Here is a 27,066-nt window from a genome sequence, read left to right as displayed (position 1 = left end):
TAAAAGAAAAACTGTAAGGATTTCAACCTCCAAAATATTTCTCTGTAGCTCTATGAAAGACAGGTCCAGCTGTACCTTTGCATGTTCCATATGTTCCTCCATTATTACTGAAAAATCAGTTTGAATTGATACGGAATGAGGCAGCGCCTGCCACTCCAACTATACGAGGGGCGATCCAAAAGTAATGATAATCGGTTATTTCTATTGCACACATAAATGAAAATAAGATGTTTTCTTCTCTCTTAGGTACCCACTAGTCCAGGGAAAAAAAAATCACTTAAATAGGCCACGATTCCCGAGAGCTACATTCATTTGAATATGAACTGCCGAGGAGTGAACATCAAAATGGAAAAAAACGAGCTCAGAGCTGTCATCAAATACCTCTGCTCGACGGAAGATGAACATCATGAAGGATGCCCATCCACGTCCCTCAATGAAGAAAACGTGAAAAAAGTTGAAGTTGTGTTGGCAGATCGAAGAGTGACTATCAGGCATGTAGCTGAGGTCACAGGGATCTCATATGGCAGTATTCAAAGAATCCTTGCAAAAAAATTGCATATGAGAAAGGTCTCCGCGCGTTGGGTGCCAAAAATGTTAACCGACGAGCAAAAGAAGAAACGAGTTGACATTTCAATAGCAAATCTCGAAAAGTTCCAAGCAGACAAGGAGAATTTTTTGTCACTTTTTTTGACCATGGACTAGACCTGGATCCACCACTTTGATCCCGAAACTAAACAACAATCGATGACATGGAAATGAGCCGACGAACCGACGCCAAAGAAATTCAAAGTGTCAAGCTCAGCAGCGAAGGTTATGGCGTCCGTTTTTTGGGACGCTGAAGGAATTATTATGGTGGACTATTCGGAGAAGGGAGCCACTATTACGGGCTCCTACTACGCAGAACAAATAAGAAGATTGCGGGAGGCTATCAAGGAGAAAAGGAGCGGCAAACTGCGGGCTGGAGTGCTGTTTCACCAAGATAACGCGGCGGCTCACAAAGCTGCAGTTGCCATGGCAGCCATTCAAGAAGCGGGCTTTGAACTGGTGGAACACCCCCTCCTATTCGCCAGATCTAGCCCCCAGTGACTTCTTTCTCTTTCCTTGCCTCAAGGAACACCTCCGGAGCAAGAAATTTGACGACAATAGCGACGTGATAACCGCTGATGAGGATTTTTTTGAGGGTCAAGATCAAGAATTTTTTTCGAAGGGAATTCTAAGTTTAGAAAAGAGATGGACTAAATGTATAGACTTTTTAGGAGACTATGTAGAAAAATATATATTTTTTTAATATATTCATTGTGTTTATTATTGATTATCATTACGTTTGGATCGCCCCTCAGCCAGGGTGCCTCCTCCTGTTTGACTGATGGCTGCTTTGCCTGATGTTGCACAGCATAGAGGCTGTCAGTCAAGCAGGAGGATGCTGGGCTGAGTGGGAAATAGAGCTGGAGTGCCAGAGGCTTCAAATCTATAGCCTCATTTGTATATCAAATGGATGAGATAACTGTCTAGGTAAAGGTATTGTTGGACCTGTATTTGAAATAGTTCCATGCACATGTAAATAGTTTGGGGGGAGAAATCCTGCTGACATATTCTTTATAAAGCCCTGACAGTTGGCAAAAAATTATCTTAAAAAAGCACTCCCATTATAATTTTTATCCTCTTAATATATTGAAATCATCGTTCTATAGCACTATGTACTTACAATTGTTCATTTTGCTTTTCTACCCAGTTAATTCTTCTGTTTTCCATTAGGTTTACAACATCATGTGATTAAAAGCAGACTAGCTGAATCCTTCTAAGCTTTATATAGAAACAGGAAGTCTCTTTTCCCTAAATGAGTTATGTGTTCACTGCAAAGGTCAGCTTGGTCAGGAGTTCAAGAGGGGAATGATTCATGCAGGAAAAAGAGACCTCCTGTTTCTACAAAGAACAGAGAAAAGAGAAGCATTAACTGGGTAGAAGGGCAAAATGAGGCATTGTAAGTATACAGTACTATTGCACTATATTAAGAAGATAAAAACTTTGATAGGGGTACATCATTCATTTGATCATAACAATCTAATTTTTGCAATTCTATGTACTTTACCTGCTGGTGTCTTTTGCTTCTAGTAAGATTTCTGTATTAGGATAATCATTATTCACCTCTGTATCAGAGTCCTTATCTTCAGTCACGATTTCACTTAAGCGAAGCAACCAAGAAAACCACTATGTAGAATAAAGAAGATTGAGGTATCTAGAATTAGTCACATTAGAATGTAGATGGTCATAGCTAAAAAATCAGTAATGTGATATCATGTGAAATTATGGCGCTATGTTACCATTACTGAATACACTCGTACTATAGTCATTGAAATGTAGCTATGTACAATCATATGAAACTGATCTTACAAATTCCTTATTTGTCTTGTGAGTGTAGTGTATGGAAGTAATATACAAGTAGGACAACCTGAGGACCTTTATTCTGGACTATAAATAACATCTGTGTCAAGTAAACTGCACATCAGTTATCCTACAATTGGTTATACAGTGATGAAAATTCAGATAATCATGATACATTTTATTGTGTTGTAAGCATTATGAAATGTGTTTATAAACTTAAATGGAATCTGTCAGCAAGATTCCCCCCCATCAAAACTATTTATATGTACATATAATAAAAACAAGTCCAGCAATACCTTTACCTGTCCAGTTTGTTGCCCATTACTGAGAAATCTGCATTTGAATTGATATGCAGATGACCCTGAAGAACTATTGCTATCTAAAGTCTCAGTCACTCCAGCTCTGTTCTTTACTCAGCAACTCATCCTGCTTCACTGAGAGCCTTTTTGCTGTGTGATTTTAGGAAAAGGGGCTGGACTGATGGAGGAGTCAGATCTAGAGCCTCATTTGCATATCAATTAAAATGCTGATTTCTCAAACTGTTTCGGTAAACATATTGCTGTACTTGACTTTGAAGGGACTATATGCAGATATAAATAGTTTTGGGAATATTCCTTTGAAATCCTTCACAACACAGGACATACTGTATATATATAAATATATATGTACACGTTATAGGTCACCTCCCCCCGAATACCAGGCAAACTCTGACAGTGCAATGTAATGCGCTAGGGCAATGATCGCACCGTTCCCCATCGCCATCAGCGACCCCATGATGTTGTCACGTGGCGCCAGTGGATTGCCATGGCAGCGTGGGGTCAGATGTTGACCCCTGTCACTGCCATGACTCAGTTTCTGTGAATGCCGGCAGAGCAGTGGCACTCTCATGAACACAGCCTTTCTGCTAATCAGAGAGATGCTGAAACATCACTCTGATCAGCATCAGTGATTGGACTGTCTAGACATAAAATAGTGAAATCAGTAAAAACGTGAAAAAAAAAAATGTAAAAACCCCCTAAAAATTAAAATACCCCCCTTTTTGCTACATTGAAAATAAAACAATAATAATGATAAAAAATATACACATATTTTGTATTGCCGCTTTCAGAAATGCCTGATCCATCAAAATATAAAATCAATTAAGCTGATGGGTACATAGTGTAGCGATAAAAAAATTCCAAAAACCAATATCATGGATTTTTGGTTGCTGCAATATTGCATTAAAATGCAATAAAAGGCGATCACAACTTTGCATCTACACAAACATGATATACTTAAAAACCCCAGCTCAAGACACAAAAAATAAGCCATCACTGAGCCACAGATACCGAAAATAGAGAACGATATGGGTCTCGGACAACTGAGACAAAAGCCCAATTCTTTTTTTTTTTTTCTTTACAAACTTCTGAATTTTTGTCACCACTTAGATAAAAGAAAATCTATACATATTTGGTCTCTATGAACACGAACTGGCCTGGGAAATCATAATGGTCAGTTTTTCAAAATAGTTAACACAGTAAATTAAAGAAAAACAAACAAGCAAACTATTGTGCAATTGCAGATTTTTTTTTAATTTTTTTCGTTTTCCAGTACAATATGGGGGCAGAATGAATGATATCATTCAAATGTACAACTCGTCCCGTAGAAAACAAGCCCTCATATGGCTATATTGATGGAAAAATATAAAAGTTATGGCTCTTGGAAGAAGGGAAGGAAAAAACAAGCTGTGATACTAACCAAAAGGAGGTGCTACTAGCTACTAACCATGCAGGGTGCCCAAACTTTTACATTGACCAATTTTCCTTTTTTGTTACTTCAAAAATTTAAAAGATGAAAATATATGAAAATATATATACAGTGGAACCTTGGATTACGAGCATAATTGGTTCCGGGTGTGTGCTCTTAAACCAAGTTACTCTTATATCAAAGCGAATTTTCCCATAGGAAATAATTGAAATAATTGAAAAGCAGACAATTCGTTCCACAACTCAAAAATATTTACTGTAGTTATATAAACTTATTACAGTAATTCAAAATAATGTACTGTATTCATATAAAAATTATCACAGTACACTGATAGAAAATACCGGACAGTACAGTAAAAGTATATAAAACAAATTAAACTGCACGTACACTATAGAAAGAAAAAATGGTGTATAAATATGACAATCTGTATTCTAGTACAATACACAAAAAAACACCCCCCAAGTCTATTCTCCCCAAAATAAGGGCAGAACTAAGCCAAATGTGGGGCAGGAATACTGCACAGGCAGATTACAGTACAAGCAATGTGCTGTATTGGTTAGTAGAAAGAAAGTACAATACTATATCCACAAATGCAAATTGATAGACATGCTGTGTAGTATATACTGTACTGTACAATGGTATACTGTAAACAGTACATATGTACAGAAAGTTACCTCCAGAGTGGGTCAGAGCGAGGTGAAAGGACAGAACCGGAAGTGTGCACGGTGCGTATTTACTCTTATTGCAAATCATTGCTCCTAAACCAAGTTACAAATATGTCACTACGGACATTCCACACGCACACACGGCTCGCATACGCCATCTCACGGATGCCATACGTACCGGAGAAACGCCCCAAAAAAAACGGAACACGGACCCGAAAAACGGACCGTATCATACGGACGTTTTTTTGCGGAAGTGTGTTTTAGGCCTAACTTGTAGAACATTTGGACTTCTTCTCACATAGGGCGGAGTCGGAGATGATGGCAGTAATAGGCGGTTAAGGTGTTTAGAGACAATTGATCTCACATGTATGTTTGGTAATTGGTAGATTTACATTTCTGCCTTGTATTCAGCATAAAATAACAAAGAAAATATCCCAGTTACATAATTTTACACAATATCTATAAGGCAGGTCAAACCAGTACAACTTTTCGACCAAGTACGATTTCATTTGAAGTCTCTGTTTTATCATCTTCGTTATAATCTAATTTATGATGATGCAATTTGTCAGTTATGTAATCTGGCTAATTATTTGTCAATATCAAATGATGTCTGGGCTACGTACCAAATGGACTTTGGACTGCTATGCTTTCTTCAGCTATGTGAGGAGACTGTAGTCTATGGCCTTCTTCAAAATATAAAATGTATAAAAAATGTACATGTAAAACCGTTACCGGTGTCATCAGTGGTTTCCATTAAAGTGTCATTCGTGTTTTTCTGATATGGTTAAAAAAAAGATATCACAAAGCTTCTCCTAAACCTTCACTTTAAAACACATACAACACACGGATGGCACATGGAAGTCATATGGATGCCATCCGTGTGCTGTACTTTTTTTTTCAATGACTTGTATTGATCCAAGTCATCTGTGCTGCTGGATAAATATGTGCCTGTCTCTTTGTGGTTCACACGGACACTTGGTACATATCAAAATACGGACATGTGTGCAGCACCATTGGTTATAATGGGTACATGTGGTATCTGTCAAAAAAACAGATGACGCATGACCAGAAACACGGCAATGTGAAGGAGATCTTATAGGATGATGCCCATTGTGTGGCACTCCGGACGTCTCCGTACACTCAATGCTATAACATGCCATAAAGTTACAATATGGAGTCATGATTGGATTAAGGTGTTGGGAGTTGCCATCTCAAAAACATATCCTTCTAAGAAAGTTTCACTATATATCTATAACATTTTCTTTTCTCTGTATATTATAAAATATAATTAAAGCTAAAAAATGAAGAAGCTATCAGCAACTTTAGTACTGTAGTCTGGTTTAAAAAAAAAACACTTGCCTAAATAATTCTCCATTAATAAGTAGGAGTAGAGATGATCAAATGTGCAAAAATACCAATTTGCTAAAGGGAAATTCCTTATTATGCTTTGGGGGCTCTCCAGGACGAAAGAGCATACTTAATTAATGGAGGATGTAGGACACATTATAAAAAGAAAATTAGTACTCACCTCACCGCTCACCTGTCATGTAGCAGCACCTCGTCCGGTCCTCCGCTCCTCTTCCTTTTGTGTTCTTCCATCAAACGCATGTTCTTAGGCCTGCTACTCTATGCCGGGTCTTAAGACACCGAGGAGGCTTCTGACTTCACTGTGCTAAGTGCTCTTACGATATCAGAGGACTACTCAGTGCCTCCATGGATGCCGAGTACTAAGTGATTTTAGAGACTTGATGCTGAAGACCCGGTATAGAGTCAGGCAGGCTGATGTGTGCAATGGGGAAAAGAGAAATGAAGAGATGCCGAGGACCAGACGGCTGACTGCGGGAGCGGCAGGACAGGTGTGTGGTAGGTTAGAATTTTATTTTTATTAAGCTTTTGCCAACCCAGTGGTTCAAGAAAGTGTTGGCCACAGCTGGCCGCAATATTGCTGAATTCGCATAGAGCAAAATCTGTATTCTGGAGAATACAATTTTTTTTTGTAAAATGGAGTATCCTGTTCAAGATCCATTAACCAAAGTATAGAGAGGCTACAAAGAGTGTCTGCTACTGTAAATTATGGAGTGATTTCAATGGACACCCTGCAATGTTTGCTTTCACCTATGTAATAACTATAGGGGCATTGACTACGTGACGTTGGGTTCATAGAGTTAAGCTGATGTTGGGAGTACTGGTAGTCCAGTATCTAGTGATCTGCTTATTGTTGAGGAAACATTCTTTTAAATAGTTCAACTCTGTTAAAGAACCAAAAGGTAAAAAAAAACCCAGACCTATAACTAGCTCTATTAACAACAACAATACAGTAATGCTTCCTAGACTAGAAGAAAGTGGCGGCACTTCTAAGGCTATGTGCGCACGTTGCGTACTAGCCCTGCAGATATTTCTGCAGCGATCTGAAGAGCACATGTGCGCTTTAGATCGCTGCAGAAATGTCCGTAGTGAGCGCCGATTCCATGCGCTCTGCCTGCAGCTCCTGCCATAGACAGAGCAGGAGCTGCCGGCAAAGCGCAGGAAAGAAGTGACATGTCACTTCTTTTTGCGCAGCGCTTCGGCAGTAGCCGAAGCGCTGCGCTCTGAGTCGCCACGTGCGCACGGCCCCTGCACAATCTCCATAGACTGTGCAGGGGACGCAGGACGCATGCAGTTACGCTGCGCTGCAAAGCGCAGCGTAACTGCATGAATTTACGCAACGTGCGCACATAGCCTAAGAAAGCGTTACACAACTCATGTCAACTCCTCCTGCTTATAGAGGCCTTGTGTGAATGTCTGACCATGTAGGCTACAAAAGTTCATGGCTGACGTGACACCACGCATTCCTAGTAATTCTGCCATTCAATTCTATCAATATCTCATGTAGCCCTACAAATCAGAGAGCGAAGGAATAATGTGTTACTTTCTATCCCTACTTTCCAAAAGACACTAAGGAGGTTAAATAGTAGATACTGTACATTCTGAGGCTAAATTCAGTCAAAAACTAATGTTTGATAGAAATGCTACTAAGTGTTCGTACACACACACACACACACAAATATATATATATATATAATTTTTTCAGTTATAAGTTACCTTTCAGTCTATACTGTGTTAATATTACTTCATTATATTCAGTGATTTCTATTACAATGTGTTACATATTAAATCCAAGCAGTAGAGTAAGGTTTACTCAAAATCCAAATCAGTGTGGGACTGGCCTAGCAAACCACCTGGCAATCCTCTGGTGGTCCCTCTCCTTTGCTTCTGTAGGTTTGGAACAGACACACTTTGGCTGAAGTCTGGTGTATTATTTAATGTAGTCTAAGGGGAAAACTTTTGTCCTTGCGGAGACCTGACAAACCAGTCTGGCTGTCAGTGAGGAGTCTGATAGCTGCAATGCTCCTCTGTGAAATATTCAAATTGTCTCTCCAGGGAGAAAGGAGACAAACTCTAGTGCCACCTATTGGAAGTAGCTATCCTAAAAGTAAAAAGTTGCCCTTTAACAAGCTTTTTCATAAGACTTAGGGGCACTTTGCACACTACGACATCATAAGCCGATGCTTGCGATGCCGAGCGCAATAGTTCCCGCCCCGTCGCAGCTGCGATATCATGGTGATAGTTGGCGTAGCGAACATTATCGCTACACCAGCTTCACATGCACTCACCTGCCATGCGACGTTGCTCTGGCCAGCGACCCGCCTCCTTATTAAGGGGGCGGGTCGTGCGACATCATAGCGACGTCACACGGCAGGCGGCCAATAGAAGCGGAGGGTAAACATCCCGCCCACCTCCTTCCTTCCGCATAGCCGGTGTGAGCCGCAGGACGCAGGTAGGAGATGTTCCTCGCTCCTGCAGCTTCACACAGTGAGGTGTGCTGCCGCTGGAACGAAGAACAACATCGTAACATCGGTCATTTCCAAATTATGGAAATGACCGACGCTACACCGATGATACGATTACGAGGATTTGGTGCTCGTTAATCGTATCAAAAAGGCTTTACGCACTACGATATCGCCTGTGACGCCGGATGTGCGTCACTTTCAATTTGACCACACCGACATCGCACCTGCGATGTCGTAGTGTGCAAAGTGCCCATTAGGATTTGTGCCAGATCAGAACCTCAGTTTGCAGACACAGTGTCTATTATATTATTAGCAAGTAGTCAAAGGCATAATTACCAACTTACTTTTGGTAATTATGCCTTTGACTACTTGCTAATATTTTTATGCAACTTATCTTGCCTGATGCCTGCTTTTATAAATTGTTGAAATTATCATCCGCATGCAAAATAGTATGTCAATTTCTGACTGGAGAATTTGTTGATACAATTATCATATATTTATTGGAATCAACCCTGTTCAGTACTGTATTAATTGATATATTATCTTGGAGTTATTTGTATTACACCTTGAGGCCTCCTTGTAATTATGTGTCTTTTATACACATAAAATAATAAAGTATCCGTATTATCCTTTACTGAATGAGGGCTCCCCTCACTCACATTGATGGCTATACACTGATTAGACATGAGAATATACATTTATACTCTGTATACACATTTACACACTTTGACTGCTTCATATACACATGTTCACATTCACACTGACAGCTGTATGTTTTGGAAAACTGGAAAAGAATTGCAAATATGGGGAAATTGCAAAAAAATGGAATTGTACATTGGTGTTTTTAAATTTTTTTAACATGTTTACTATTTCGTAAAACACGCCTGGCAGTATGATTCCTTAGGTTAGTACATGTTCATAGATACCAAACATATATATTTTTTTAGTTAAGTGGTAAAAAAAAAAAATCAGAAAGTTGTCAAGAAAAGAATTGCAGTTTTGGCGTCATTATCCGAGACCCCTAACGTTCTCATTTTTCGGGATCTGGGGCTCAGTGATGGCTTATTTTTTGCATCCAGAGCTGACGTTTTTAATTATACCAATTTGGTACATATGTGATGTTTTAATCACCTCTTACTGCATTGTATTGCAACCAAAAAAAACCACAATTACAATTCTAGATTTTTGATTTTTTTTTCGCCCTTTACCGATCACCGATCACATTCATTTATTTTATACACCAGTGACTATGTAAGGGGAATATATGAAAAGCAGAAACTGCTGTGTGAATACTAACATGAAAAATCCAATAGCTATATGTAAAAATGAAAATATGAAAATGGAATCTGCATTACTGCCATGAACATATGAATAAAGAGAAATTTAGCTACTGAATTGATCAATGCAATAGAGCCCCAACACTACGCCAAAGTATTTCTCTACGTTGGGGTCCCTAGCTTGTGTGTGTCCTCTCATGCAGTTAAAAAACTTACCGTGTATGGGAAGCTGAGACCCAGGCTATATATGCGTATAATGTGGACTGGCTATTGGGTGGGGCCGGGTTCACAAACGTTTGCACTGGCACTTGTTAAAACCTGCTGTTAGATACTGGATCGATAAATGATCAGATCAGCCGACATTGCTTCACAACCCCGAATCAAAGAGATGGAGATGACCCTGGAAGTACTGGTACCTTCTTGTAAAGGCTGATTCATGTGCAGGTCTCCATAAGACCAACCTATACTAGGTAAGAATTACAGGAGGTTATTATTTACTTGATGTAATAATTGTGTAAATTATCACCATGTCCATATCCATTATTGAAGACCAAACCTTCAGTAGACCCGCTGCCCCTGGGGACTCGAGGGATGGTGATACATGTTGGGGTTCTGTGGTCTCTGCCTAAGGTTTGTCTGATTCAGATGTTTATTTTCACATACATATTCAATGCATGTTTTTTACATATAGAATATGTATCCATTATACTCTATAGGGCTGCTGACATTACTGAGTTTGCACCACCAAACAATAAAAAATATACATCAATTTATGATACGAGTCATGGTCTGGATGAAAGTCTCCTGTACAAGTCTATTTATTGCCATTGAATGCCTCTGTATACTGACGTAGTATTCTATGATTATATTAGTAGCTATGCTGCATTATTGATTAGGTATGGGATTGATTAGGTGGGTCCATTCTATTGCAGTAATCAGAAAAAGACTGACTGGAACACCTATGTATGTGAATTAGGTGCTAGCTTAAAAATACATGACTATAATAAAGATAATAAGCTGCACACTAACCACTATAAAAATATAAACTTGAAAATTGGTAAAGCAACAATGCAAATGAGCGCGAAAACCAACGACAATTTTTTGTGAACCTACCCATAATGCCTCTCTACATGCTATTAAAAATCTGCAAGTGTGGGCAGACATCCTGGCTATATAGGATAAACATCTCTACTATTTTCAAATATTCATAGCAGTTTTGCAATACCATTTTTTATGTATTTCATTTTTTCCAGACAGCTAAATGTATTTTTCATTGTTCATAGTATGCCTATAGCAGTAATGCTTTACCATTTTTCATGTTTATATTTTTATAGTGGTTAGTGTGCAGCTTATTATCTGTATTATAGTATTATAATGTGTCTCTATTTGACACATTCAGAGCAGGAATGACTGTGTCACATGGATTTATGTCTTTTTACATCAATTAAGAAATGTGTCCTCAGACCATCTGGGGGCATCACAGCCCGGACCAAACACCCCAATCAGAGGTCAATAAAACTTTCACACTGCTTATCTATGAACTACAGTTAGGTCCAGAAATATTTGGACAGTGACACAAGTTTTGTTATTTTAGCTGTTTACAAAAACATGTTGAGAAATACAATTATATATATAATATGGGCTGAAAGTGCACACTCCCAGCTGCAATATGAGAGTTTTCACATCCAAATCGGAGAAAGGGTTTAGGAATCATAGCTCTGTAATGCATAGCCTCCTCTTTTTAAAGGGACCAAAAGTAATTGGACAAGGGACTCTAAGGGCTGCAATTAACTCTGAAGGCGTCTCCCTCGTTAACCTGTAATCAATGAAGTAGTTAAAAGGTCTGGGGTTGATTACAGGTGTGTGGTTTTGCATTTGGAAGCTGTTGCTGTGACCAGACAACATGCGGTCTAAGGAACTCTCAATTGAGGTGAAGCAGAACATCCTGAGGCTGAAAAAAAAGAAAAAAATCCATCAGAGAAATAGCAGACATGCTTGGAGTAGCAAAATCAACAGTCGGGTACATTCTGAGAAAAAAGGAATTGACTGGTGAGCTTGGGAACTCAAAAAGGCCTGGGCGTCCACGGATGACAACAGTGGTGGATGATCGCTGCATACTTTCTTTGGTGAAGAAGAACCCGTTCACAACATCAACTGAAGTCCAGAACACTCTCAGTGAAGTAGGTGTATCTGTCTCTAAGTCAACAGTAAAGAGAAGACTCCATGAAAGTAAATACAAAGGGTTCACATCTAGATGCAAACCATTCATCAATTCCAAAAATAGACAGGCCAGAGTTAAATTTGCTGAAAAACACCTCATGTAGCCAGCTCAGTTCTGGAAAAGTATTCTATGGACAGATGAGACAAAGATCAACCTGTACCAGAATGATGGGAAGAAAAAAGTTTGGAGAAGAAAGGGAACGGCACATTATCCAAGGCACACCACATCCTCTGTAAAACATGGTGGAGGCAACGTGATGGCATGGGCATGCATGGCTTTCAATGGCACTGGGTCACTTGTGTTTATTGATGACATAACAGCAGACAAGAGTAGCCGGATGAATTCTGAAGTGTACCGGGATATACTTTCAGCCCAGATTCAGCCAAATGCCGCAAAGTTGATCGGACGGTGCTTCATAGTACAGATGGACAATGACCCCAAGCATACAGCCAAAGCTACCCAGGAGTTCATGAGTGCAAAAAAGTGGAACATTCTGCAATGGCCAAGTCAATCACCAGATCTTAACCCAATTGAGCATGCATTTCACTTGCTCAAATCCAGACTTAAGACGGAAAGACCCACAAACAAGCAAGACCTGAAGGCTGCGACTGTAAAGGCCTGGCAAAGCATTAAGAAGGAGGAAACCCAGCGTTTGGTGATGTCCATGGGTTCCAGACTTAAGGCAGTGATTGCCTCCAAAGGATTCGCAACAAAATATTGAAAATAAAAATATTTTGTTTGGGTTTGGTTTATTTGTCCAATTACTTTTGACCTCCTAAAATGTGGAGTGTTTGTAAAGAAATGGGTACAATTCCTACAATTTCTATCAGATATTTTTGTTCAAACCTTCAAATTAAACGTTACAATCTGCACTTGAATTCTGTTGTCGAGATTTCATTTCAAATCCAATGTGGTGGCATGCAAAGCCCAAGTCGCGAAAATTGTGTCACTGTCCAAATATTTCTGGACCTAACTGTACATCAATATTTATGGACACAACAGTTTGCCCCCTTGCCATAGTGATAGTTCTGCTTCACATAACTTGGGGTTTTTTTTTGTTTTTTTTTTGTACTGCACTATTTTATGTCCTGTTGTGTATAAATATGTGACTCTTCAGATTTTGTGTTATATTGAGCCTGATGAAGAGACCTGAGTAGTCTCGAAAGCTTGCTATATATTACCATCTTTTCAGTTAGCCATTAAAAGGTATCAACTACTGAGGACTCTCAGTTCTTTTAAACAAACTTCTTTTTATCTCTACTGGCTAACACGGTACAAAGATATATTTTACCTGTATCTGTATTATAGTCATGTATTTTTAGGCTAGCACCTAATTCACACACATAGGTGTTCCAGTCAGTCTTTTTTCTGATTAGCATGCAGTTTCTTCTGACTGAGAACAAAGAACCCTGCCCTATTACCAGACTCTATTCATGATTCTATATAGCCAGGAGCCTGCCTGCCCATACTTGCAGATTTTTAATAGCATATAGAGAGGCACTAAGGTTAGTTTCCCTTAAAATTAGAGATTACCTTGTCGTTGGTTTTCGGGCTCATTTGCATTGATCAATACATTTGCTAAACATCTCTACTATTTTCAATTATTCATAGCGGTTTTTGCAATACCATTTTTCATGTATTTCATTTTTTCCAGACAGCTAAATGTATTTTTCATTTTTCATAGTATTCCTATAGCAGTAATGCTTTACCATTTTTCATGTTTATATTTTTATAGTGGTTAGTGTGCAGCTTATTATCTGTATTGCATTCTATTGCAGTGGCACTTTTTCTGCTGTACATGTGTTTTAATTGTGTCTTGTCCTTTTCCGATATCTATAAATACATTTGGGAAAGATAATGCGGTGAATGCATTTGTTATTGATCCTCTTATGTATCCTGTGTGGTGTATGTGGCTCTGTGTTGAGCAGTGGAGTTCACCTTCAGCAGTTACATTGATGACTGTGATCCAATCTGTTTTATTGTTTCAGTTTCTGTGTCATGACAAAGCATGTGAAAGTAAATACAAGAGATTTCTTTCATTCTTCATATTGTCATGTTTTTGTAGTGCTTTTACTTTTTGCAGATTTCCAGTTTGGTCTACATCAAATTCGGGAGGTGTCAATTTTGAGGCAACAAGACAATGCTGGCTGACACCAAGCCCCAGCCATAATAATTTAAAGGTGTCTGTAAGATCACTCCATTATTTATGTTATAATAAAGTGTTATAAAAAATACTTGATTTAAAAGGAAAAAACACTACCCTACACCGTCCATCTTTAACCATTTTATGAACCAACTAGATCACAAGTCAGCCCAACATAGTCCATCAAATTCACCCTAGTCCAAATAGTGATAAGAAAAAAAGAAATCTCTGTATGCTTTGTCTTCTACACAGCGCTGTCCTCCTTTTTGTTGCAGGCATTGTGCTATCTTATTTCTATAAAACTGGATGGTGGGCCCCGAGTGATGGTGGGCCCTGTGTTTTCGAGTCTGACACTGCTGCAAATTAAAACAAGTTCAGCGTGATCTTAGAGACATAGTTATTCATTAACTGCAATAAGAGCTGGAACCTTATGTACCTCCGGTTAGTGAAAGTACTGTACCATGGAAGCAAAGTTATAAACTTCTTTTTATTAGTGGACAAGGCTAGAAAAGGATATTTCAGGATAGTTAAATTGCATTGTACGGTTATTAGAAAAGAGTAAATGCTTCACCAGTTTTTTCAATATGCAGTGTCACTAATATATCACTAAAATTGGAGAAATGATTTCCATATTTTCTGTGTGACTTTTGTAGTGTTAACAGACTGGTTTATCTTATATGACAAATGACCTAAACGGACATTTATCTGGTCAAATAACATTTTGGCTGGTTAAAAGAAAAACATCATTCTCGGTAGCACTTTGTTCTAGGTAAACAAGATGTGCTGCCGAGGACAATGAGTATATGCACACAGAATGATCTATTACTTGTAAGCGCCATTGACCTGTCTAAACAGGTTATTAAACGACTGCTGATCAGCAAAGCGATGGTCGTTTAACACTGTAAGTTGGGTGGTGTAAAACTACTATAATACAAAGTATATACAGTGCATCGATGATCTTTTTATACGAGGTTTACAGGAATTAGCACTACTGTATGGTTGTTGATGTTTGGTTTGCAAATTACCCATTTTGTGCATTAAATTAATAGGCACAAATCATGTAGCTGGTAAAGCTCTTAAGGTTGGTTAAGTTTTACACCTGATTTTTGTTGAGAAGCATCTCTCAAAAATAGGCTGATTACAGATTATCCAACTGTGCTAAGACCCTCAAAGATCGGTTGTAATCTATGCAGTGAGCTTTCAGGCTAATTAATAGAAGTCATAAATGAACTACCTTCCTTTATAACTTCTGCCTTAGGCTATGTGCGCACGTGTGCATAATTCATGCAGTTACGCTGCGCTTTGTAGCGCAGCGTAACTGCATGCATCCTGCGTCCCCTGCACAATCTACGGAGATTGTGCAGGGGCCGTGCGCACGTGGCGTCTTAGAGCGCAGCGCTTCGGCTGCTGCCCGAAGCGCGCGTTCTAAGAAGTGACATGTCACTTCTTCTGTGCGCTTTGCCGGCAGCCCCTGCTCTGTCTATGGCAGGAGCTGCAGGCAGAGCGCACATTCTCTGCAGGCACCATGCGCTTCAGAACGGAGCTTTTCAGCTGCGTTCTGAAGCACACCTTTTAGGTGCGGTGCAGAGCGCACACGTGCGCACATAGCCTTAGGCCTCTTTCACACGTCAGTGATTCTGGTATGTATGTGCTAGTTTTTATATGTACCAGAATCACAGACATATGCAGACCCATTAAAATCAATGAGTCTGCGCACACATCAGTGATTTTCAACTGACCGTGTCTCCGCGCGGCGTACATGCGTGACTGTGATTACCACATGGATAAATGTCTGTTCTTTTCTGGCATCACTGATGTCCCACAGACCACACAGTGGTGTGTTCCGTGAAACACATACCAAAAAAACAAGTACATCTAAACTAAAAAACTTTTTAAACTCACCTGTCTCTAGCCCTGCTATCTTCAGCCGCCGCTGTCAGTGCTTCCAGCATGGCTAATAATGGTCATGAATATGCAGTTATGCACTGCACAGCCGACCTGAAAGTAGCTGCAGAATGGAGACAGCGGCGGCCGGACACTGGAGAGACGGAGATTCAGCACCATGGACAGCACGAGTGTGGACCAGTGAGTTTGAAATACCTGATCTACATGTGCTCTCATGGGTCATGGATCACGGATATCTCATGGAGAACACACGTGTCGTGCATCACGACACACGGAAGGACATATGCGTTTTTAACATGTCAGTTAAAAACGTCTGTGTTTTACACTGACATATGAAACAGGCCTTAAAGAAACATTACCAATGATTTTTTTGTTTCAATTAAACTTGTGTACAGTGCCTACAAGTAGTATTCAACCCCCTGCAGATTTAGCAGGTTTACACATTCGGAATTAACTTGGCATTGTGACATTTGGACTGTAGATCAGCCTGGAAGTGTGAAATGCACTGCAGCAAAAAAGAATGTTATTTCTTTTTTTTTTTTTAAATAGTGAAAAGTTTATTCAGAGGGTCATTTATTATTCAACCCCTCAAACCACCAGAATTCTGTTTGGTTCCCCTAAAGTATTAAGAAGTATTTCAGGCACAAAAAACAATGAGCTTCACATGTTTGAATTAATTATCTCTTTTTCCAGCCTTTTCTGACTAATTAAGAGCCTCCCCAAACTTGTGAACAGCACTCATACTTGGTCAACATGGGAAAGACAAAGGAGCATTCCAAGGCCATCAGAGACAAGATCATGGAGGGTCACAAGGCTGGCAAGGGGTACAAAACCCTTTCCAAGGAGTTGGGCCTACCTGTCTCCACTGTTGGGAGCATCATCTGGAAGTGGAAGGCTTTTGGAACTACTGTTAGCCTTCCACGGCCTGGACAGCCTTTGAAAGTTTCCACCCGTGCCAAGGCCAGGCTTGTCCGAAGAGTCAAGGCTAACCCAAGGACAACAAGGAAGGAGCTCCGGGAAGATTTCATGGCAGTGGGGACATTGGTTTCAGTCAATACCATAAGTAACGTACTCCACCGCAATGGTCTCCGTTCCAGACGAGCCCGTAAGGTACCTTTACTTTCAAAGCGTCATGTCAAGGCTCGTCTACAGTTTGCTCATGATCACTTGGAGGACTCTGAGACAGACTGGTTCAAGGTTCTCTGGTCTGATGAGACCAAGATCGAGATCTTTGGTGCCAACCACACACGTGACGTTTGGAGACTGGATGGCACTGTATACGACCCCAAGAATACCATCCCTACAGTTAAGCATGGTGGTGGCAGCATCATGCTGTGGGGCTGTTTCTCGGCCAAGGGGCCTGGCCATCTGGTCCGCATCCATGGGAAGATGGATAGCACGGCCTACCTGGAGATTTTGGCCAAGAACCTCCGGTCCTCCATCAAGGATCTTAAGATGGGTCGTCATTTCATGTTCCAACAAGACAACGACCCAAAGCACACAGCCAAGAAAACCAAGGCCTGTTTCCAGAGGGAAAAAATCAAGGTGTTGCAGTGGCCTAGTCAGTCTCCTGACCTTAACCCAATTGAAAACTTGTGGAAGGAGCTCAAGATTAAAGTCCACATGAGACACCCAAAGAACCTAGATAACTTGGAGAAGATCTGCATGGAGGAGTGGGCCAAGATAACTCCAGAGACCTGTGCCGACCTGATCAGGTCTTATAAAAGACGATTATTAGCTGTAATTGCAAACAAGGGTTATTCCACAAAATATTAAACCTAGGGGTTGAATAATAATTGACCCACACTTTTATGTTGAAAATTTATTAAAATTTAACTGAGCAACATAACTTGTTGGTTTGTAAGATTTATGCATCTGTTAATAAATCCTGCTCTTGTTTGAAGTTTGCAGGCTCTAACTTATTTGCATCTTATCAAACCTGCTAAATCTGCAGGGGGTTGAATACTACTTGTAGGCACTGTATATGTGTATGAAATGTAGTGTAGGTGCATTAATTTACTCATTTATCACTGCCTTTTCCAATTTCCAGCACCCCTCTGGTCGTCTTCTGAGTCATATAACTGAACTTCCAACTTGTTGGCTTACACTGGATTAATGTGTGAGCCGAAAGTCACTTAGACAATGTGAGCCTTGGGAACCTCGTTCTGATGCTCCATAAACTTACCTCATAAAAGTGCCTTCCGACTCACAAATTAACCCCAGCATGATCTCGCGCATTAGAATAAAGGTCATGTGAATCAGAAAAGGACCATAGAGGCGCTAGAAAACTAGAAATACGATGATCGGTGAGTAATTTAGCCCACACTATATTACATATACATTTACACAGGAATAGCTAATAAAAAAATCATTGGGAATTTTTCTTTAAAGGGGTTATCACCTACTCGGTCAACCCCTTCTTGATCATCATAGTTCCCCTATGTAAAATAATAGCACCTATACTCACCTCCAGTGCAGGTACCATTCCAACAAAATTAGTGAATGCTCTCCCTGGGTTTGCATAACATGTTTATATCTCTGGAGCCCTGAAACGAATTACCGGCCGCTTCCCTCTCACTTCTTTTGGAATTAACTGAATCTGCAGGAAGTCTGAGACCAACAGTATGCTCTCACTTCTTCCGGGTGTCAGTGTCAACTGCCGAAAGTGAGGTGGAAGTGGATGCTGGGCTTGAGAGATATAAAAATGTTACATAGCCCAGGGAGAACATATGCCAACATTGCTGAAACAGCACACATACTGGATAAGAGTATAGCTGCTATTTTACATAGGGGAACTATGGTAATTGAGAACTCTAACACACCCAGAATAGTACTTTGGGATTCGTTATGAATAATCCAAACATGAATAGTTACTATTCGCCCATCATTAATAAGGTCTAATGCATGTCCTACTACATTTCTAGCCTAGCCTAATCCCTCAGTCCGATCCTAATATTACTGATAGTACTGCATTGACATCATAGGAGCCTGTTGGCACAGAATACAATAAACTTTAAAGGGAATTTGTCAGCAGGATTTCACCCCCTAAACTATTTATTTGTGTACGTAGCTTCAAAGGTAAGTCCTGTAGTACCTTTACAAGGGCAGTCAGTGCTTTTAACTGAAAAAACAGTGATTGAATTAATATGCAAACATGGCTGTAGGCCACAAAATTCTGTCACTCCAGCTCTATTACCTACCCAGTGCCACCTCCTCCTGCCTCACTAACAGTCGTTATGGTGTGCGAGTTCAGTAAAAGGAGGTGTCAGTTAAACAGGAAGAAGCAGTGCTGAGCAGGGAATAGAGCTGGAGTGACAGAGGCTTCAGATGTATATCCTAATTAGCATATCAATTCAAACGCTGATTTGTCAGTAATGGAAGAACAGACTGGCCACGTAAAGATATTGCTGGACTTCTCTTTGAAAGCGCTGCATTCACATATTAATAGGTTGGGGAGTGAAATACTACTGACAGATGATTTCTTTTAAACTCTACCCATAAAGCAGGCCAAAACGTAATTCAGGATCGTGTTGAACATTTTAATCTGCTTTTAACAAAATCAACAACATAAAGCAGACCATTGTAGTTTTTTTCTGAATTATTTAGCACCTGTCAGGCTATATGTACTGTCAGGCTATGCGTTCTGACAAGCTACCACCACCAAGGGTCGCGAAAGCCGAGAGGACCAACACAAACTTGAAGGTAGTTGCAAAGCACACATGGAAACACACACAGAGAAACAAGGAGTCAGCAAGCCTGCCCAATTTCTAGAGTAAGGTAATCTTCTCTGATTAGTGTCATTTTCAGCTTTGCCTAACACCTGGTCATCTAATGGTTAGATGGAGACCTGGAGAGGCGTACAAGCCACAGTGTCTTGCACTCACTGTGAAATTTGGTGAAGGATCGGTGATGAGCTGGGGATGCTTCAGCAAGGCTGGAATTGGGCAGATTAAACTTTGCAAAGGACGTATAAATCAAGCCTCATACAAGGTTATCCTGGAAAAACTGCTTCCTTCTGCTCAGGCAATGTTCCCCAACTCTGAGGACTGCTTTTTCCAGCAGGACAATGCACCATGCCACACAGCTAGGTCAATCAATGTCTGGAGGAAGGACCAGCACATCAAAACCCTGTCATGGCCAGCCCAATCTCCAGACCTGAACCCATTGAAAACCTCTACAATTTAATCAAGAGGAAGATGGATAGTCACAAGCCATCAAACAAAGAAGAACCTGCTTAAATTTTTGCACCAGGAACGGCATAAGGTCACCCAAAAGCAATGTGATAGACTGGTAGAAAGCATGCCAAGATTCATGAAAGCTGTGATTAAATATCATGGTTATTCCACAAAATATTGACTTCTCTGAACTCTTCCTGAGTTAAAACATTATTAGTACTGTATTATTGTTTCGAAATGATTATGAACTTGTTTTCTTTGCATTATTTGAGGTCTGAAAGCAAAGCATTTTTTTTGTTATTCTGACCATTTCTCATTTTCAGAAAATAAATATTAAATAATTTGCTTGGAATTCAGACACATGATGTCAGTAGTTTATAGAATAAAAGAACAATTTGCATTTTACTCAAAAATATATCTATAAAGAGAAAAATCAGAAAAACTGACAATTTTCAGTGGTCTCTTAATTTTTGCCAAAGCTGTGTATATATATATACAGTCAGGGCCAGAAATATTTGGACAGTGACACAAGTTTTGTTATTTTAGCTGCTTACAAAAACATGTTCAGAAATACAATTATATATATAATATGGGCTGAAAGTGCACACTCCCAGCTGCAATATGAGAGTTTTCACATCCAAATCGGAGAAAGGGTTTAGGAATCATAGCTCTGTAATGCATAGCCTCCTCTTTTTCAAGGGACCAAAAGTAATTGGACAAGTGACTCTAAGGGCTGCAATTAACTCTGAAGGCGTCTCCCTCGTTAACCTGTAATCAATGAAGTAGTTAAAAGGTCTGGGGTTGATTACAGGTGTGTGGTTTTGCATTTGGAAGCTGTTGCTGTGACCAGACAACATGCGGTCTAAGGAACTCTCAATTGAGGTGAAGCAGAACATCCTGAGGCTGAAAAAAAAGAAAAAATCCATCAGAGAGATAGCAGACATGCTTGGAGTAGCAAAATCAACAGTCGGGTACATTCTGAGAAAAAAGGAATTGACTGGTGAGCTTGGGAACTCAAAAAGGCCTGGGCGTCCACGGATGACAACAGTGGTGGATGATCGCCGCATACTTTCTTTGGTGAAGAAGAACCCGTTCACAACATCAACTGAAGTCCAGAACACTCTCAGTGAAGTAGGTGTATCTGTCTCTAAGTCAACAGTAAAGAGAAGACTCCATGAAAGTAAATACAAAGGGTTCACATCTAGATGCAAACCATTCATCAATTCCAAAAATAGACAGGCCAGAGTTAAATTTGCTGAAAAACACCTCATGAAGCCAGCTCAGTTCTGGAAAAGTATTCTATGGACAGATGAGACCAAGATCAACCTGTACCAGAATGATGGGAAGAAAAAAGTTTGGAGAAGAAAGGGAACGGCACATGATCCAAGGCACACCACATCCTCTGTAAAACATGGTGGAGGCAACGTGATGGCATGGGCATGCATGGCTTTCAATTGCACTGGGTCACTTGTGTTTATTGATGACATAACAGCAGACAAGAGTAGCCGGATGAATTCTGAAGTGTACCGGGATATACTTTCAGCCCAGATTCAGCCAAATGCCGCAAAGTTGATCGGACGGCGCTTCATAGTACAGATGGACAATGACCCCAAGCATACAGCCAAAGCTACCCAGGAGTTCATGAGTGCTAAAAAGTGGAACATTCTGCAATGGCCAAGTCAATCACCAGATCTTAACCCAATTGAGCATGCATTTCACTTGCTCAAATCCAGACTTAAGACGGGAAGACCCACAAACAAGCAAGACCTGAAGGCTGCGGCTGTAAAGGCCTGGCAAAGCATTAAGAAGGAGGAAACTCAGCGTTTGGTGATGTCCATGGGTTCCAGACTTACGGCAGTGATTGCCTCCAAAGGATTCGCAACAAAATATTGAAAATAAAAATATTTTGTTTGGGTTTGGTTTATTTGTCCAATTACTTTTGACCTCCTAAAATGTGGAGTGTTTGTAAAGAAATGTGTACAATTCCTACAATTTCTATCAGATATTTTTGTTCAAACCTTCAAATTAAACGTTACAATCTGCACTTGAATTCTGTTGTAGAGGTTTCATTTCAAATCCAATGTGGTGGCATGCAGAGCCCAACTCGCGAAAATTGTGTAACTGTCCAAATATTTCTGGACCTAACTGTATATATATATATATATATATATATATATATATATATATATATATATATATATGTAATATATATATATATATATATATATATATATATATATATATATCTGGTTCCTTGCCAAATCATAAAACATGATTTAGATCAATGATGGTTTGCAACACAGCCCACCACAAAAATGTCCACAGTGAACCCCATGTTTGCAATGGACTAAAGTTTAATATTCAACATAAAAGTGGACTTTTTGCTGTTACACAAACATTACACAACACTTCTACATTGACATCAATGTAAGTTTCTTTATCTACTGATCTACTTCAAAACATTACATGAGAATTGATTTCTATTTGGCCTCGGAGACAGCCATTGGGTCCAGTGTGGCCCCTCCTTATGCAAATTGTTTCATATCTAATTTTGAGGAAGAATATGTCTATTGTCACCTATTAAGGTGGCTTTATACGCTACGATATCGCTAAAACGATCTCGTTGGGGTCACGGAATTTGTGACGCACATCCGGCCACTTTAGCGATCTCGTTGTGTGACACCTATGAGCGATTTTGAATCGTCGCAAAAACGTTCAAAATCGCTCATCGGTGACATGTTCCCCCCTCTTCCCAATTATCGTTGCTGATGCTTGGGCGATGTAGTTCGTCGTTCCTGCGGCAGCACACATCGCTACTTGTGACACCGCAGGAACAAGGAACCTCACCTTACCTGCGTCCCGCCAGCAATGAGGAAGGAAGGATGTGGACGGGATGTTCTTCCCGCTCATCTCCACCCCTCTGCTTTGATTGGGCGGCCGCTTAGTGACGTCGCTGTGACGCCGAACAAACCACCCCCTTAGAAAGGAGGTGGTACGCCGGTCACAGCGACGTCACTATGCAGGTAAGTCCGTGTGACGGGGGTGCGCGATTTTGTGCGCGATGGGCAGCAATATGCCCATGTCGCACAAGGAATGGAGGTGGGTACGCACACTAGCGATATCGGTACCGATATCGCAGCGTGTAAAGCCCCCTTTAGTCACATTCATCAATAACCATGGGCCTCCCCAGCCTGAGAATACCAGCTCCTAGCTGTCGGTTTTATCATGGCTGAGCATCAAAATTGGAGGGACCGCATGCTAATTTTTTATATTATTTATTTCAACTTTTTTTTTTTGTTAGAAAGCCGCATGTGGTCCCTCTTGTTTTGGTATACAGCCAAGATACACACCCAGCTGGGGGCTGCAGCCTGTAGTTGTATGCTTTTTCTGTGCTAGGTATCATAATATGTTAGGACCCTATACCAATTTTTTTTTATTTATTTATATGATTATATTATTTATATGAATATTTATGAGTGATAATGAGCGTCCCCGGAAGTAGCATTGGAGTTGAGCGGAGATTAGTAAGTATAACGTACCTGCTCCAATCTCCCTATCCCTTATATCATAAATATTAAGCGCTGGATTCTGGACCCCATAGACTTATATAAGGACTGGCATCCGGCCAGAAATCTGGGATCAATTCCAGGCCGGAACCAGATTTTTTTTAAAAAAAAAATACTGGTTAGACCCGTCGATCCCAGGTATCTGAGATTCCACCCTTCACTATTAATGAGGTCAAACATGGGGAATAAGAAGAGGTTGCCCAAGTAGTGGACAACCGTTGCAATCTTTAACTCTTGATGGATCAGTAATATATTACTTGTTTAAGTGGCCAGACACCCTTTTTAAGGATGTAGCAATTACTCTTGAACCACCATCTATCATGACAATGAAGATCTTGTGTTCCTCTTAAAAGGGATTGTCAGGAATTTTATACTGTCAGGAATTTTATATTCATAGCCTATCTACTTTGGGGTTGAAACATCCACACAGAGGCAGCCATTTTGCTACTGCAGGCATGAGAAAAGGTCAAGGACCTCCCGCACATGCACACTACAATAGTTTGATCTGCCCTCAGCCCTCAGGGAAAAGAAAAGTGCGCGTGCGCAAGAGCACAAAGGAGTCCTCTGTGTGAATGACGCAGGACGTGTTATCACACGGCTGGGAAGGAGGAAGACGATCGCACAAAATGGAGGAGGCACAGGAACGAGAGTAGCAACACCCATCAGACTGGACCGCCCCCTAGGTGAGTATTATAAAGATGTTTTTACATTCTACAGAGCTGCCTGGGCTCTTTTATACAGCACTCTAAAAAAAAGAGTGTAGGGTCCCCCAATATTATGATACCCAGTACAGATAAAGCATATGGCTACAGGCTGCAGGCCCAAGCCGTGCACTTATTTTGGCTGTGTATCAAAATAAGAGGAACAGCATGCAGCTTCTTTTTTTTTAATTATTTAAATACATAATGTAAAAAAACGGCGTGCGGTCCCCCCCAATTTTGATACATGGCCATAATAAAGCTGACAGCTGGGAGCTGGTATTCTCAGGCTTGACAGGCCTATGTTTACTGGACCCCAAGAGCCTAAAAATAGCATTGTGTGGAGTACGTAGGACCTGGGTGTTTTGGGGGTTAATAAAGTGGTGAAAGAGGGTGCTTTTTATTATTTTTTATTTCAAATAAAGGATTTTTCCGATGTTTGTGGTTATTTCTTTTCACTTACAAAACTGTGGTCCCTTTTATTTTGGTACACAGCCAAGATAAGCACATGGCTGGGACTGCAGTCTGTATTCGTATGGTTTGTCTGTACTGGGAATCATAATATGGGGGGACCCAATGCCAATTTTTTTATTTACTTATTTATTTTTACACCAGTTTACAGTGAGATATGCTGCCACTCAGGGTGGGTATGCTGTCTGACTGCAACCAATCACAGTTCCTAGGACTGTCGATGGGCGGAGGAAGCATTGAATATGTATGAGCAATAATGAACAGCCCTGGAAGGAGTATCTACCACTGCCAGGCAGCAGAAAGGGGCGGGAATAGATAGCAAAACCTGACCCACCTATTAGATATTCTGTAGCAGCTATCAATCAAATAGCAGTGCATTGCTGGAACCTTACTTGAACATATTTCTGAAATAAAACTTACAATCTCTGAACAAAAGCTATGCTTACATTCAGCATCCTAGAGCCAGTATAGCACTGACTTTACTTTATATATGAAAATCCTGCGGGTTGGTTCCCTTTAAATGAAGTTACTGTAACACATGCATGTTGCGAATCGATTTATTGTCAATAAGTACCGGTTGAGTTCAGTTTAGCACTTGCCTATCTTCACAAACAATGACTAGAACGTCAGCGTCAATCTGTGCACCATTCAACGAGGAACATAGAACCTATCTTTTTGGAAATCAATGGGTGCTGTGATTGTGGGATCCCCAGTAATCAGATGCATCACCTATACTCAATATATATGAGACAAGCCCACAATAGTAAAATAAGTTCAGGCAAAAGTCATAGAACACAGCTCTACACAATAGTTAAGTATTTGCAATGTCAGAGATCGATAGTAGACATCTATTTGCTCTTCGTAAGAACTGGATGACAACTTCTGAGCCAATTCATCCTCGTAGACATTGCTGTATCCCTGTACAGGAAATTGCCAAATCATTGCATCATATTTCTCACTGCTGCTTTCTGCCATTATTGAAGCTGGCAGACATAACACATAATTTAACTTCCGAATTGCCGTCCTCTTACCCCTGAGTGTACGGTGCGTCCCCTTCTTCTCCTCATTCTCGACCTCCGGTTAGCAGCCATCCTGATGTCTAGAGTTTACTTTCCCTGGAGTGTGTGAGACTTCAGCAGTCAGACAGAAAAGAAAGGAGGAGCTGTGCTCTGGAGTCCAATTTCATTTAAAAGAAAAAAAAACCCTCAGCACGTGGCTCTGATTCATCTTCATAATCCAAAAGCAAATAAGTGGCACAGCTCTCAGGGTGACACAGCTCCTGTACTGCTGCTTGGCTTCATCAGGGTTTCCAACTTGAGTTATTTTTTCTGGACAGCTTATCAAAAAATGCCAGACCGACAATATTTTTTACAAGCAAATTGGACATCTATAATAAATCATTAATATTATAAGTGATATTTGTCTACAGACCATAATGCTGGTATGAAGACTACCTGTAAAATGCTGATCATTACTGTCAAAATAATCTGTATAAGTTCTTTAGTAGAGATGAGCGAACCGGTCCCGGTTCGGCTCGAGGTCGGTTCGCCGTACGGAGGTCCCGTTCGAGTTCGGCTCGTCGAACGTTCGACGAACCGAACTCGAACTGCATAGGAAACAATGGCAGACAATCACAAACACATAAAAACACCTAGAAAACACCCTCAAAGGTGTCCAAAAGGTCACAAACAACTCACAACACAACACAAACACATGGGAAAGTGACAAGGACATATACTTATGCAAAAACAAAAGAGCTGGACAAGGAAAAAGAGGAGGAGACACAGATATAGGCATGGCACGCCCTTCTAAAGTCATGTAAAACACCGCAAGGTGACTCCAAGCGGAGTCTCCCTTTTTTCCAAAAATTGGGCCCCACACACACCCACCCATTCAGTGGCAGCACTTGTGCCCCAGTTGTACACTTCACAGCTAGATTTGCATCAAGCACATTCAAAAATACGCCATAATTAACCGTCCCCAGGAT

The 27,066-nt window shown here is 40.4% G+C and overlaps 1 pseudogene; it reads right to left on the bottom strand.

Annotated features, from left to right (window-relative positions):
• LOC142243446 (ATP-binding cassette sub-family B member 5-like) overlaps nucleotides 1-26,212 on the bottom strand; it is a 125,930-nt pseudogene extending 99,718 nt beyond the window's left edge.
• Nucleotides 26,213-27,066: the final 854 nt, after the last annotated feature.

This window comes from Anomaloglossus baeobatrachus, chromosome 6 (assembly GCF_048569485.1).
Source record: "Anomaloglossus baeobatrachus isolate aAnoBae1 chromosome 6, aAnoBae1.hap1, whole genome shotgun sequence".
Taxonomy (NCBI): domain Eukaryota; kingdom Metazoa; phylum Chordata; class Amphibia; order Anura; family Aromobatidae; genus Anomaloglossus; species Anomaloglossus baeobatrachus.
Note: the sequence above shows the minus strand (reverse complement) of the source record. Positions and strands in the feature narration are given on the sequence as shown.